This window comes from Schistocerca nitens, chromosome 8, assembly GCF_023898315.1.
Source record: "Schistocerca nitens isolate TAMUIC-IGC-003100 chromosome 8, iqSchNite1.1, whole genome shotgun sequence".
Classification (NCBI taxonomy): domain Eukaryota; kingdom Metazoa; phylum Arthropoda; class Insecta; order Orthoptera; family Acrididae; genus Schistocerca; species Schistocerca nitens.
Genome location: NC_064621.1, coordinates 524,787,759 through 524,802,673, shown reverse-complemented (window position 1 = coordinate 524,802,673; position 14,915 = coordinate 524,787,759).

Below are 14,915 nucleotides of genomic sequence, written 5' to 3'. Positions count from 1 at the left end.
GTCGTCTGTGAGTAAAACAATGCTTCAGCTCTGAAATAATACTAGAATTGTTTTACTTTACAAGAAGGAAAACAGAGAAGGCATGAAAATACCTGGTTCTATCAGTATCCATCCGTAATGTTCGAAATACTCACTAAAATATCGCCAACAGAAAACAAGGGTAAGAGACATTGGATTTTAATCAAGCGAAGGAACGAGCAAGCCTTAGTAGTCGATACAGAGCAGTGGACCGCTTCTACGTACTCAGCGAAGTTACAGAGCCGAGAAGTGAATGTGACGTACCACTTCATCTTGAAATCATTGACTTTTAGTATGGTATTGATTCAATTTCAACAAAACGTGTGAGAAAGGAGGCACTGATTCAAACTTTGTTAATGAACTGCAAAATATATGCGCCAGTGCTAAACCTTCCATTACATTTCATCAGGGTAGTTTCAAAGTAATGATCTCCACTGAGTATGAAAAGTTGATGAAGGACATATTTCATGATACCCCAACCATGTGTTGTTCCATATCCATCACTACTGCGTCTGACACTTGACATTATATTCAAGATAAAGTGAGTCACAAACTGAGCAGGTCAACAACGCGTTGGTCTGCCTCTGGCCTTTATTCGGCAGTTATTCGGCTGACACTGATCCACAGAGTTATTGGATGTCCTCCCGAGGAATGTCGAGCCAAATTCTGTCCAATTGGCGAATTAGACCGTTAAAATCCCGAGATGTTGTTTGGAGGACCCTACTCATAATGCTCCAAAGGTTCTCAATCTGGGGGAGAGCCAGACACCTTGCCGGCCAAGGCAGGGTTAGACAACCGCGATGACCAGCAGTAGAAAACTCTCGCCACATGCGGGCGGGAAATATCTTCAATTGTAAGCCCAGGAAGGCTTTCTACGAAGGGTAACAAAATTGCACGTAGAATATTGTCGACGTCGCTCTTTCTTGTAAGGATGTTGCGGATGACAACCAAGGGATCCTGCTATGAAAAGGAATGGCGCACCAGACCATCACCCCTGGTTGTCCGGCCGTATGGCGGGCGACATTCAGGTTGATACCCAACTGCAGTCCATGGCGTCTCCACACATGTCTTTGCTGGTTATCGGGGTTCAATTCGAAGTGGGACTCAACGCTGAAGACAAATCTACTCCAATCATTGAGAAACCAGGCCGAAATACTAGCAAATCTGATGGAAACCTTAATTAATAAATTAAAATTCCTACAAATATATTGAGTTAGCACTCTGTCTTCAGGCCACAAGTGGCCCATCGGGACCATCCGACCGCCGTGTCATCCTCAGATGAGGATGCGGATAGGAGGGGCGTGTGGTCAGCCCATCACTCTCCCGGTCGTTTTGGTGGTGTTCTTCGACCGGAGACGCTACTATTCGGTCGAGTAGCTCCTCAATTGACATCACGAGGCTGAGTGCACCCCGAAAAATAGCAACAGCGCATGGCGCCCCGGATGGTCATCCATCCACGTGCCGACCACGCCCGAAAGCGTTTAACGGTGATCTGACGGGAGCCGGTGTATCCACTGCGGCAAGGCCGTTGCGCAATATATTGAGTTACTAATCCTGATACCAGCACAATGTTAATTATTTAATTTATTAATTAAATTTATGGTGAATATTAACAAATCACTCTTCTTCTGAAACTGTCTTCTTACCATTGCCATTCCACAGTTTATATCATCTCCGCTTCAACTATCGTCAATACCCCAAGTAGCGAAACTCATCGACTACTTTTAATGTCTCATTTCCTAATCTAATTCCCTTCGAGTACATTACGTTACATTACCGGTAACCTTGTTTTGCTTTGGTTAACGTTTCATCTTACATACTATTTTAAAGATATTGTCCATTCCTCTCAACTGCAGTTCCAAGTTCATTTCTGTCTCTTGCAGAATTACAGCAAACCTCAAAGATTTTATTTCTTCTCGCTGAACTTAAATTGCATCTCCAAACTCTTCTTTGCATCCGTATATATGGTGTGTTGTGAAAGATAAACACCGCCAATGCTTAGTATGTTGTGCGGGAAGGCAAACAGATAGGTTTTCAAGAAGGAACCCACATCCGGAAATGCCAAGCTTGCCCGCTGGAGAGCGTCGAAGTCTGAGAACGAATAGGTGGTTCTGAATATGGAAGATATTCAATACTTCTATGTACAGTGGATGGACGAACTGAGCCTAATAACGGTCCTGAGCATTCGAGTAAAACACAGGTGATTTCTGGCGTTCCCCAAAGTAGTGTTATAGGCCCTTTGCTGTTCCTTATCTATATAAACGATCTTGGAGACAATCTGAGCAGCCGTCTTCGGTTGTTTGCAGATGACGCTGTCGTTTATCGACTAATAAAATCATCAGAAGATCAAAACAAACTGCAAAACGATTTAGAAAAGGTATCTAAATGGTGCGAAAAGTGGCAATTGACCATAAATAACGAAAACTGTGAGGTCATCCCCATGAGTGCTAAAAGAAATTCGTTAAACTTCGGTTACACGATAAATCAGTCTAATCTAAAAGCCGTAAATTTAACTAAATACCTAGGTATCACAATTACGAACAACTTATATTGGAAGGAACAGATAGAAAATGTTGTGGGGAGGGCTAACCAAAGACTGCGTTTTATTGGAGGACACATAGAAAATGTAACAGGCCTACTACGGAGACTGCCTACACTACGCTTGTCCGTCCTGTTTTAGAATACTGCGACGCGGTGTGGGATCCTTACCAGGTAGGACTGACGGAGTAAATCGAAAAGGTTCAAAGAAAGGGAGAACGTTTGGTATTATCGCGAAATATGGGAGATAGTGTCACAGAAATGATACAGGATTTGGGCTGGAAATCATTAAAAGAAAGGCGTTTTTCGTTGCGACGGAATCTTCTCACGAAATTCCATGCACCAACATTCTCCTTCGAATGTGAAAATATTTTGTTGACACCGACCTACATAGGGAGGAACGATCAACACTATAAAATAAGGGAAATCAGAGCTCGTACAGAAAGATATAGGTGTTCATTCTTTCCATGCGGTATACGAGATTGGAATAATAGAGAATTGTGAAGGTGGTTCGATGAACCCTCTGCCAGGCACTTGAATGTAATTTGTGGAGTAGATGTAGAAGTTCCTCCTCACAGACCTTGTGCGCCTCCTACTGCGGACCTTGTGTGGTCTGCCAGTGCAGTAACGTTGTTGCGACATGTACCAGTACAGGGCAGCGCAAATAACCGACATGGTGCTTGCATACGACAAAGTGGAGCAGCTGAAAGACTGTATCCGGAGCGTTTTCCAAACAGTCGTACCCCACATTATTCCACGTTCACGGCCATTGAGAGACGCCTCAGAGAAGCCTGTAAGTTTCACGTAGGTGTTTGCTGCCTGATGTGTGTCCATTGTAAAGTAACAGCACCTTTTACTTGGTATTTGCGAATACTATCCCCATTCTGATTGTCCTCTGGTAGGTGCGTGTCGTCCATGTTCGGCTCAAACAGTACGGCTGACGGAGGACATGCTAACAATGTTCGAAGAGGACCCAGCAACCAGCACTCGGCCGGTGGCACAGGCGCTGAACATGGGGAAAAGCGGGGTGTGGCGTGTTGCCCCTGACCACCGGCTCTTTCCGTACCACCTGCTGTAAGTCCAGGCATTACGAGACGAGGATTACCCATGACTGGTACAGTTTGCAGAGTGGTATTTACAACAATGCATATTCCAATCACAATTTCCTACCTAGGTGCTATTCACGGATGAATGCACGTTTACTAGAAAAGGCATATAACCTTGCACAATATGCATGTTTGGGCGGACGAAAATCCGTGTGCACAAGTTATCCAAACCCACAGGATCGGCTCCAGCACACTTTTTGGTTGACGTGCAGAATCACCTCAACGACGCACATGCCAGTCGACGGACTGGTAGAAGTTCCAGACTCAGCCCGCATGCCTTATCTGATACCTCTCGATTATTTTCTGTGGGATAGCGTGACGAGTATGGTGTACGGCACACCTGTTACGTCAACGCAGGACCTTATTGCTCGAGTCCAAGGCGCGATTGAAATACTTCAAGGAAAATGGCACTTATTGGCCCAAGTGCTTGAAGCTCATCATCGCCAACGTAGGCTCCGCAGGAAGTACGCAGTTCGAAGTCCGTTTGTAGTTTAGACAGCGCGATGTGCTACTCACTTTAGGTTTATTGATGTAATGTGGAAGGCGCACCCATCTAAGACTTCGACGCTCTCCAGCGCCCAAGACTTGCGTTACCGGATACGGATTCCTCTTGAAAACTGACCAGTGTACCATCCTGGAGACTGAACACACTTCCTAACATGGATAAAGGAACCACTGCTCCTCTACATGCGGCGTGCGAAGACAGTTTTAATTGCGACATCTCACAACAGCATCATAGTTAAACTAAGAACACGGGCAAAGAGACCCACTAACGAATAAGAAATAAACGTGAAAACACAGTCATCCTACATCGATAAGTACTGACTGCTGTTGACACAACTAAAATGGCCCATATCTCAACGTGTATCTGTTTCCAGATATATGCTTTTAGGAATTTTATTCTAATTTTGAACAACGCTATCTTCTTAAACAAGATGAAACACTTTTTAAAACTCGTATGAAATACCCCATAACACGACAGTGACGATTAACATAGACCTTGCTGCAGCCCAGTTCTGTTATTAGTGCACTATTTTAATTTGAAACTCTCAGGGGAGTAGTAATACCGAAGAGATTGCTGAGCTACCATAAAACATGATAATAAGTTCATACAAACGACTTTTACAATATTCATTATTTTACAACCTGGTTTTTGGCTATATGCCATCGTTAGGTACGAAGGTAAATATGTGTGGCAGTTAAATTTTTGTCGATTCATAGATTTTAAAGTAGTAGATCAACAGAGTGGCACCCAGAGCAGATATCGGCATTGTCACCCCACTAATAAAAACGCTTAACAACAATAAAACTTGATTAGTGTCAACAATGAATTTAAATAAGACAAACAAAGGTCTTAGAGTGTTTAATCATCAATTTGCAATACATAACAGTATAATTTTATTATGCATTATCCATTAGTATATAGTGTTATACACAATACATTAACATACAGTTTTACTCTCCATACATTAATGTACATTCTTCAGAAAACTATTTGCTACAGCGAGACAGAAACACTTAAAATCTCTTTCTAACTTTAACAGCCGAAAAACTGTGTTATCACATCTTCACAATTAATAGTTTGATTTTTCTCATATTCGATAGTTTACATGATAATATTATTTAGTCTCGTGTTGCTCATTGTTGACAGTAAATAATTTTTAATTAATTTGAATTTACTAGAGCTTATCTCACTTGAAGCAACTTATACGCAAATCGTCTTAAATAACTTTAGAGCGAGCATAAGTTTTGGAAGAGAGTCTTTAAAATCCCATTCCGTGATGACTTTCAACCCTTACAATCTCAGAAGAGTTTTCCTTCTGATACTTTATCATAAAAACCAGTGGATTTTGAAACAACTGATTTCAACTCCTCATTGTTTGCCAAAAGCAAAGTCTCTGGCTGCACAACCACGAACAATGAGGCGACATCTTGACTGGACTTTGATCTGGTTCAGATTTCAATACTGAATCGGTCAACGCTTTGCAACATACCCTTTTGATGCTCTGCTCTCAGTGTGAGTCCTGCATCGGTAGCCCATTCATCAGCCATTCATTTTTTTCCGTCGAATGCTTCTTTCTATTGGGATGTCGTATTCCTCCGATTTTTTCAGAATATGATCTCGTTTTTGTTCAAATGGCTCTGAGCACCATAGGACTTAACTTCAGAGGTCATCAGTCGCCTAGAACTTAGAACTACTTCAACCGAACTAACCTAAGGACATCACACACATCCATGCCCGAGGCACGATTCGAACCTGCGACCGTAGCGGTCGCGCGGTTCCAGACTGTAGTGCCTAGAGCCCGTTGAAGGTATCGTAACAGTTTTTGCTGTGTTCAACAAGAAAATCCCAGCGGCTAGTGGAAGCAGAAAAAATGTAAAAATGGTCTGCAATGTTCTGAAAAATGTTACACAAGATACATTTTGTGCAAAGGAATGTTGGTCACATAAATTAATAGAGTGATTAACACATCCAACAAAAACTGCTTTATTATTTTTGCTTTAATAATAGCTTGCACTACTCCGTATAAGCCATTCATAACAGCTGTGTTGCCATAACCTTGGGAACGACACATCATAGCACCTAAACCGTCATTTACAAGCTTCTTAAGAATTTCATCAATTAGCTCAGCGGATTTTTCTCCTTTTAGAGGAAAAAGTTCAAGGAATATTTCCTTTTTCTTCCACTTTTCTATCATCAGTTTTCACATCTGATCAATATCTGAAATTCAGATGAGCTATCAAACATACTACCACAACATTTAGACAACTTAATTTCGTTGACAAGCTTAGATTTTACGTGGCTCCCTAAAATATTTACAAATTCATCCTGTACTTCCAGCGACGAATATGACAACTTTTTGAGATTTACCAACACTACATCATTTACCAACACTACATCATACTTTGACAGTACTTCATTCTATGAAATTTCCGTTATTTTTGGAGTCTTGTCCTCCGACATGTCCACGAAATGCTAGGTTTTGTTTGGCCAGGAACAAAATCACATCCAATAAACTTGGTAAAAGATGCTTCCACTTCAGTTTTTCAGTATTCATTAATTACAAGACTGTGCCATCTATTGTTTTATGCAATTTTAGTCTCATTTCCAACGTTTGTCACTTTTCAGTATTTTCAAAGTGTACATTTATAACTTTTTAGTCGGCCACTTTTGGACTCAGTTTCCACCCTCTCTGAAATACAGTCACAAATGTAGATCTTGCATTAGTACTGCTTGGGACAGCAAACAAACGACAGCAGAAGCAGTAGAGGTTATTAGTTGTTGAAGAGCAAACCATCCAAGACCGCTGAATTTTTTCACCTGTAGGCATCACCTTATAAAACCATTCTTTTGAAAGATATCGCACATCACCTTTTATTTTCCATCCGTGCTTAGACACAGTGCCAAATGGCCCTTCTCTGCTTTGGTAATGTTCACTTCCTTTTTTGGGGGGGCCATTTTCTTGAATGGGTATGCTCCAGTGAGAGACATCTCTCAAGTCCTGCTGTGATTCATTTATATTATTACAGTCTCTGATAGTAATAACATTATCAATATTATCACACTCATTTTTAGTATATTTTTTCTGATTCTACTTGATGGGTTGTCATGACGTCTATATTGTTGCAGTTACCTTCTGAAGATGAAATGATATTATCCAACTCATTCCTTGCACTAACGTGAAACTCAGTTTTTTTATGAACTTTGGCTATCGTCAGTTTTTGTAACATATTTGACGATGGCGAGAGACAAGCTTTGAAGTCCATTAGTTTTAGCCTGGTTTGCATTTCTCTATTGAAATCCACTTTTTCTTTTACAGCATATTTATTATATTAGGTTTTTGACACATGCATGTAATAAAAGTATTGTCGGTTAGTATAGCTGACCTCATCTATGTGTTACTCTGAAAAAAACGTGCTGAGGGGCAGTGGCAAATGGATACTATTTAGTATGTTTTAATCGTAGTTTCGAGAAAGGTATTAGCGTGGTGCATCATTAAAGCTTCCCAACTGCTAGACAGTGGCCTTTTCTGAGAACTACCTGTCTATTACTGCACAGTATACTTGTGTGTATCATCCGTTTGCGTGTATTTAAAGTTAATGCGAATATATTTCATTTTAAAATTAATCTCACTTGCACATTTATCTTATCATTCCTTTTCTAAAACTTATTAACGTCGTTCTACTGCATAGTGTTTGACTGTCCACATAAAATAGTTTTCCAGACACTCATTTCCCCTAATTAGTTCGGATAATCGACGGTCTACTGTACTTATTGTGATTCCAGCAGAAATATGGCTCCCCTAACAGCTTATTTCCACAAAATGGAATGAAATATTCCTCGTTATGTGTGTTTACAAAGCATGACATTACATACTAAAAATAATATAATAATGTTACAGCCAGTTTCAATTAGCATAAGACATTCATTTTCTACAGTTACATGATATGATTTATGCCATGTTTGTGCTTGGGATGCATAAGTCGCATTCATAAGACTTAACAGGAGTGGTACTGTCAGCACGAACGAGCTGACCACATTATGGTTAATCAACAAGTGGTTATTATCTCTTCTATTATGATTTCTGCCCATACACAGACATGTAACAAATGTTTTTTGATGCAATTTCTGAAAATAGATAGCTTACGCTAATCTAAACCAGTCAAAAATAAAGTCCCTACCAAACGCAACTGGTGGCTATATTTACAGCGTGAAATACAGCACATTTCTTGAAGCGACGGCAATCATGTATACAACACTGATAAATTGTGTTACAAATTATGAAACTATTCTATCCACTTACCTTGGTTTTACTTTTCCACAAGATATGTATTCAGTTCTTTTGCAACACACTATCATTTCACGTGAGGCAGAGTTCACAACACGAAAGAAACGAGAAATGGAACATCCGGCAAGTAAAGACGATTTTGGGGGGAACCGTGATCGAGCCGTAGAGCTATGAAAATAAAAGCAACAGACAGCGGGTCCAAAATAGTCTGTCCATTCGATAGTGAGCTCCGTAGAAGTCGCTATACTCCGTGCCTTCTGTCACAGCTGTCAATCCTAGCGATCTATTGTTTGGTACGAAGCACGGTTACTCGAATGCATTCCAACGGTAGCGGCCGGTGGTACTCGAAGTTGATTGTTGCACCGAAATTTCAACGTTGCATTTTTGAGACGCTTACAAGGGAGAAAATTCTGTAGCTCGGTGCTGGGTTCCCGACTTTCCTTATTCACGACTGACAACAATAAAAAATCCAGTTATGCCGATGAGAGGACATTTCTTCCGAATTTTTACCCACAAAACAAATATGCGGATCAAGCAAAAGTATGAGGATTGCTGCTGAAATATCAGTGTTGGTCATATTCTATGTGGCGTACCCTAGGGGCTACGATGGCAAATTAACATTGCGGGAGAGGAGAATGTTGCGATAAGTGTTCTGCAGGGAGTGGTGCAACCTCGGGGTGCTTTGAAACTGTTTCTAGTCGACTACAACACCCTGAAGTCGCAAGAGCGCTGCCAGGTGCTGCTGATAGGCCTGTACTCGACCCTGTCCGAAGTTACATGGGCCACGCCGATCGCCGGAGTCACGCCGTAGGACGGCAATCTCCTCGAGTTTGCTTCGAGTCCAACTGCGTTTCTGAGTCCTTTATGATGCGGTAAAGAGTTGGACAACCAAACGTAATATATTTAATGGTACGTATTAGACTTACCAGACCCTACATATATATAAGAAAACGGAACATACGGAGTATAAAATTACTGGGAGTTGTGCAACACCATCCACTGCCCCTGTATTCCAATAACTGTGGTACGATGTACGAGCATATGAACCCCGTGTGTTGTCGCTGCCATATCGTAGCACGTTTAAACTTGAGAGTCCTTAAATTGCGCTTACACAATTGTTCTACTTCCGTAAGATGTTTCTACCATAGCAGGTAATCAGCACAAAAGCACTGTATGGGACGGTGCCCCCACACCGCCAATCCTAGCCCGGAAGTAGTGTTTCCCCTCTGTCTGCAAGTTTCTGTGGGTTAAGCTCATTATAGAAACACATACTACGCTCAGATGTTCAAATGTGTGTCAACTCCTAAGGGACCCAAATGCTGAGGTCATTGGTCCCTAGTCTTACACACTACTTAAACTAACTTATGCCAAGAACAACACACACACACCCATGCTCGAGCGAGGACTCGAACCTCCGGCGGCACATACTACATATATACTTGTGTCAGTATTCCTCCTAGTCTCGAGGTCACGAACAGAATTTTGATCAAAAGAAAGAAACAACGGTGCTTAGTTATACTATATAAAAAAAATTACTCACAAATGGGTGTCACCTTCATCGTGTGGCACCCTGGGACGGGCTGCCCCCACCGGGCCCCCTTAGCTAACCTACTGGATCTACAGGGTCTTTTAGTTGGTTTCTAGAGATGACAATTGTTAACGAGAGGAATTGTATCAGTAAAAATGTTAATGAGAGGAATTATTTCAGTAAAAATGTGATGTAAAACTATTCAGGTTAAATCGAACAATGCATTAGATATCATTTTGTAACAATTGTGAGAAGAAAAATAAATTGAACGATAAATGGTAAACTTTGGTGACTTTTTCTAATGGTTGACCGAGAAAGATAAACCGAACAGGAACATCCCGTTCTTAACATATCCAATATCGCAAACAGATAAAATATTGCTAGAGAGATCAAACAGGCAACTGAAACAACAGTAATTAGACGAAGAAAATTTTCTTAATGAAACTATAGTAACTGAGGTAATTTACAAAGTGGTCTGTATGGGATTATTGGCAGTATCTACTCGTTCAGTACCAAGCTTGGACATGTGCCACATATTTTATCTACGCTAAACAGTTTTTCATCGCATTTGAACTGCAAGTACATTTACTGGCGCCGGAGCTTATAACTTTTACGCTCTGTAGCGTCGCTGGGTGACGTTTCTGGGCAAGGGTTCCTATTCAAAATATTATGTGCTCACTCCCCTTTACAAGTCATAAAAGCTTTTAACGGGAATTTTCGAACACCCTGTAAAAATTAAAATCTTCCATTCCACAAAGTTTCACGGCCCCATATATTTATCTTTGTACCTCACGATAGCGTAACAGCCGATAACAAGTCTGAAAAAAGGAATTGTTTAATATTACGCCTGTATTGTGTGATTTTCATTCATAACCTACAAAATATTCTACTAAGAAACAACGGAACAGTAATTTTATGCAAAAACAGCTAGAATTAAACCATGAACCTAATTAATAATACCAGGATACAGGCATGTCATCAGAACGTGTAGTTTACCTTAGAAAAAGGCATCTTATACCAGAGTTCTCTAACTTGTGACTGTACCTGCCACAGAGTGCATGAATTGATACAAAGCTAGTCAGCTGCACTTCAATAGAAGTAGATTAAAAATCTGTGTGTTTCAATTTTGCTTGAGTATTTTTTTAAAGAGAAGAAGAAGTAGTTAGTACGTACATGATTAGCCAAATTTCAAATTTCTGTTTAGTAACGTTACTTTGTTTGTTCTTTCTTCTTCTTCTTTATCGTCGCCTTGTCCCACGTCACGTAGGGTCTGCGTTGCTCCTCTGGATCCTTCTCCTCCATAGTGCTCTATCCATTGACTCTTCCTTCTTCCATCCTTTCTCCCTTAGGTCCCCGGATATCTTATCCTTCCACCTCATCTTCGGTCTTCCTCTCCTAGACGCTCCTTTAATCTTTATATCTTCAACTCTGTTTCCGATATACTCTTCCCCTTTTCTCTGCAAGTGTCCGTACCACCTTAGTCTGCTCTCTTGTATCTTTTTCCCCATGGCTCCCACTCTCACAGCTCCTCTAACAAATTCATTTCTAATCCTGTCCTTCCTTGTTACCCCACACATCCACCTCAGCATCCTCATTTCCGCCACTTCCATCTTCCTTTCCTGGGCTACTGTGATTGGCCATGTCTCTGCCCCGTATATCATAGCAGACCTTACCACCGACTTGTACACTTTCCCTTTCAACCCAATGCTCACCTTCTTGTCACGCAACACTCCACTCATTTTCCTCCAGTTATTCCAACCGCAATTTATCCGGTGTTGTATCTCGCTTTCCAGTCCTCCGTCCCTCTGTATGTACGACCCCGGGTATTTAAATTTGCAGACCGATATTGGCTCATCATCCTGAATCTTGCAAGATTCAGTGCTAAATATCTGACTTTGTCGTGCTAATTTTCATCCCTCTTTCTTCTAGTGCCTTCCTCCAACCGTCCAGCTTTTCCTCAAGTTCGTCGATGCTCTGCTCACAAAGAACCACATCATCCGCAAACATCATATTCCACGGCGCTTCCTTCTTCACATCTTTCACCAGCACATCCATAATCAGGTCAAAGAGGTAGGGACTAAGCGCAGACCCTTGATGTAACTTTACTGAAAACTCCTTTCTCATGCCCACAATAGTTTTCACCTGTGTCATTGCTCCTCTGTACATTTCCTTCACTAACCTAGCATACTTCTCTGGCACCCACTGTTCTCCCATGCTTCTCCATATTCCGTCCCTTGGGACTCTGTCATATGCTTTCTCCAAATCAATGAAAACCATACGTAGATCGGCTTGTAGCTCCCCGTGTCTCTCCACTATCCGCCTTAAAGCATGTATTGTATCTTCCAGGCACGAACCCAAACTGTTCCTCACACACTACAGTCTCCTTGCGTAATCTTGGTTCTATAACTCTTTCCCAAATTTTCATTGTGTGTGCCATCAGTTTAATACCTCTATAGTTACTGCAGTCCTGCACATCACCTTTCCCCTAAAATATTGGGAACAGTGCACTAGTTCTCCACTCGTCTGGCATCTCCTCTTTTCGGGGATGCCAAACGAGTGGAGAGCTAGTGTACGTTACTTTTTTTTGTACTTATATTATTATTCCGACGGATCAATACGCAGTTCTCAATACTACTGCAACAACCTGCATCCATTCTGCGACTTCTCTCAGCGGTACTACAGATTGAAGATGATCTAACAACTTTTCAGTCTCCAGTTTATTCACTGCTCTGATACCAGTCGCACGTGTAATACACGTGAGGCTAGACTGTTCACTATTTCGAACTATAAAATGTAACAAGCCCGTTCCTAGGTAAAATGATGGCCTACTTAAATTTTAAAGCGGCATGTGCTGCGTGTTTCAGAAGCCTGTCTTGACATCACTACAAATAGCGCTCAGTACTGTGGTACTATAGGTGTTGGAGAAAAATATGGAAAGACAGCAAGAAATGCATGGTTGAATATAAACGCAGATGCTGGCAGAGCCTCGAGTTGCGCTGCTTGGACCACGAACACCACCTGCGCAATGTCCTCAATACGTTGCAAGCATCAGTTGGTCAGAACAGTGTTCTGCGTAATTGTAAGGGCGTTATGGGGAAGCTATGTGAATTAGAATATGGGAAAATTGTTGGTGCCAGTATGATGGGTGCTTCCGTAACTAAGGTAGCCGAAGTCTTTGGTGTTTCAAGAGATACCGTATCGAAGCTTTCTACGGCATACAGGGAAAGCAGAAAAACACTATCCGCTAAGTCACAACGTGGACCAAGTGTATGCTGAGCGATCGTGACAGATCATCATTGAAGACGATTGTGACGGAAAGTAAGAGGACGACAGCTGAAAAAATCACTGCAAAATAAACGTCGCACTCGCGAACCCTATCCTCACCAAAACAACAAAAAGGGAGCTCCATAAGCAGACTACTGCAGGGCGAGCTGTAATTAGAACACCATACATGCGTGATGCAAATTCCCACAACAGGAAAACTTGGTGCCAAAGCCATAAAACCTGGGCTATGGATCACTGGAAGGATGTCATAGGGTCGGTTGAATCTTGTTGTACACTTGTGGGGCGGCGGGTGGAAAATTTTGTCTATTGTCACCATTCTCAACACAGGCTCTCTAACTACAATGTTGACAACCAGAAAGTGATAAGCAAAAACGTGATACCTGTAATTAAAGTTCACTGTGCGCACTCTGATGGAGAAATAAAGTTACTGATCATTGAAGTTCATTACGCTGAGATTTAGGATTATGTCTGGAATTCTTAGAAAATGTAGTTTACTATAACAATTTCCACTATATTCTGGAAACTATAAAGCGTAAAGTTTCAGACAAATGTTTACCCAAGCAATGCTGCTAGCAGCTATTATACTATCAGAGCTGTTCAGAGTCTATTGCGTGGGACCTATTATCCCTAGATAACGAATCTGTTCAATAATCGTTATCGATGTAAATGTTCAAAGTGGATGCTCGCCAGAATTTGATACTAATACTCATCAAATGCCACGCTAGTGATGATAGAAGGTCTGTCCTGTGGCGACACGTGAAAATACGATTTTGTGTTAGCAGAAGAGCCAACACCGTGTTACGAGTGGAGGCCGAAATGCGCGCGTTTTAGCTCACGCAGGCTGGCGTGAGGACGGAAGAAATACGTATACTGACGTGAGGTCTGGAACATGACAAGGAATGAGAATTCAGAAAGCGGACGTAATTAGTTTGATACTTAACTTTAATCCGTTAATGATGAACGTCGCTCTTGACGGTACATGATTCACAATATTATCCGTTCAGAATACATTCTTGAAGAAAGTAATTATAGTAACTGAATATGGCGCCTTGCTAGGTCGTAGCAAATGACGTAGCAGAAGGCTATGCTAAACTGTCGCCTCTGCGAATGAGAACGAATGTAGACAGTGAACCATCGCTAGCAAAGTCGGCTGTACAATTGGGGCGAGTGCTAGGGAGTCTCTCTAGACTAGACCTGCCGAGTGGCGGCGCTCGGTCTGCAATCACTGACAGTGGCGACACGCGGGTCCGACGTATACTAACGGACCGCGGTCGATTTAAAGGCTACCACCTAGCAAGTGTGGTGTCTGGCGATGACACCACATACGACATGCGCAAACTGAGAATAAATCACTGAAGTCGTTCCGCAATTAACACTTTACCACAATGTGAACTCATTGTTACGTGCATATCGAGTTACATAATATGGCATCCAAGACTGCCAAGACTGTTCCTTGCAACTGCACAAACGCGACGCGGCTTCCGACACGGAGTGTGTGCTGATACGAATCTAGAAGAGAACTGGGGCCTGACTCTAGCTCGCAGCGTTCTTATTTCTATAGCCACAGTGTGGACTGTCGAAGGCACACCTGACAACATTTATCTTCTTGACTAGCTGCTGGGGCTAGCAGAACACCACTTCACGTTACTA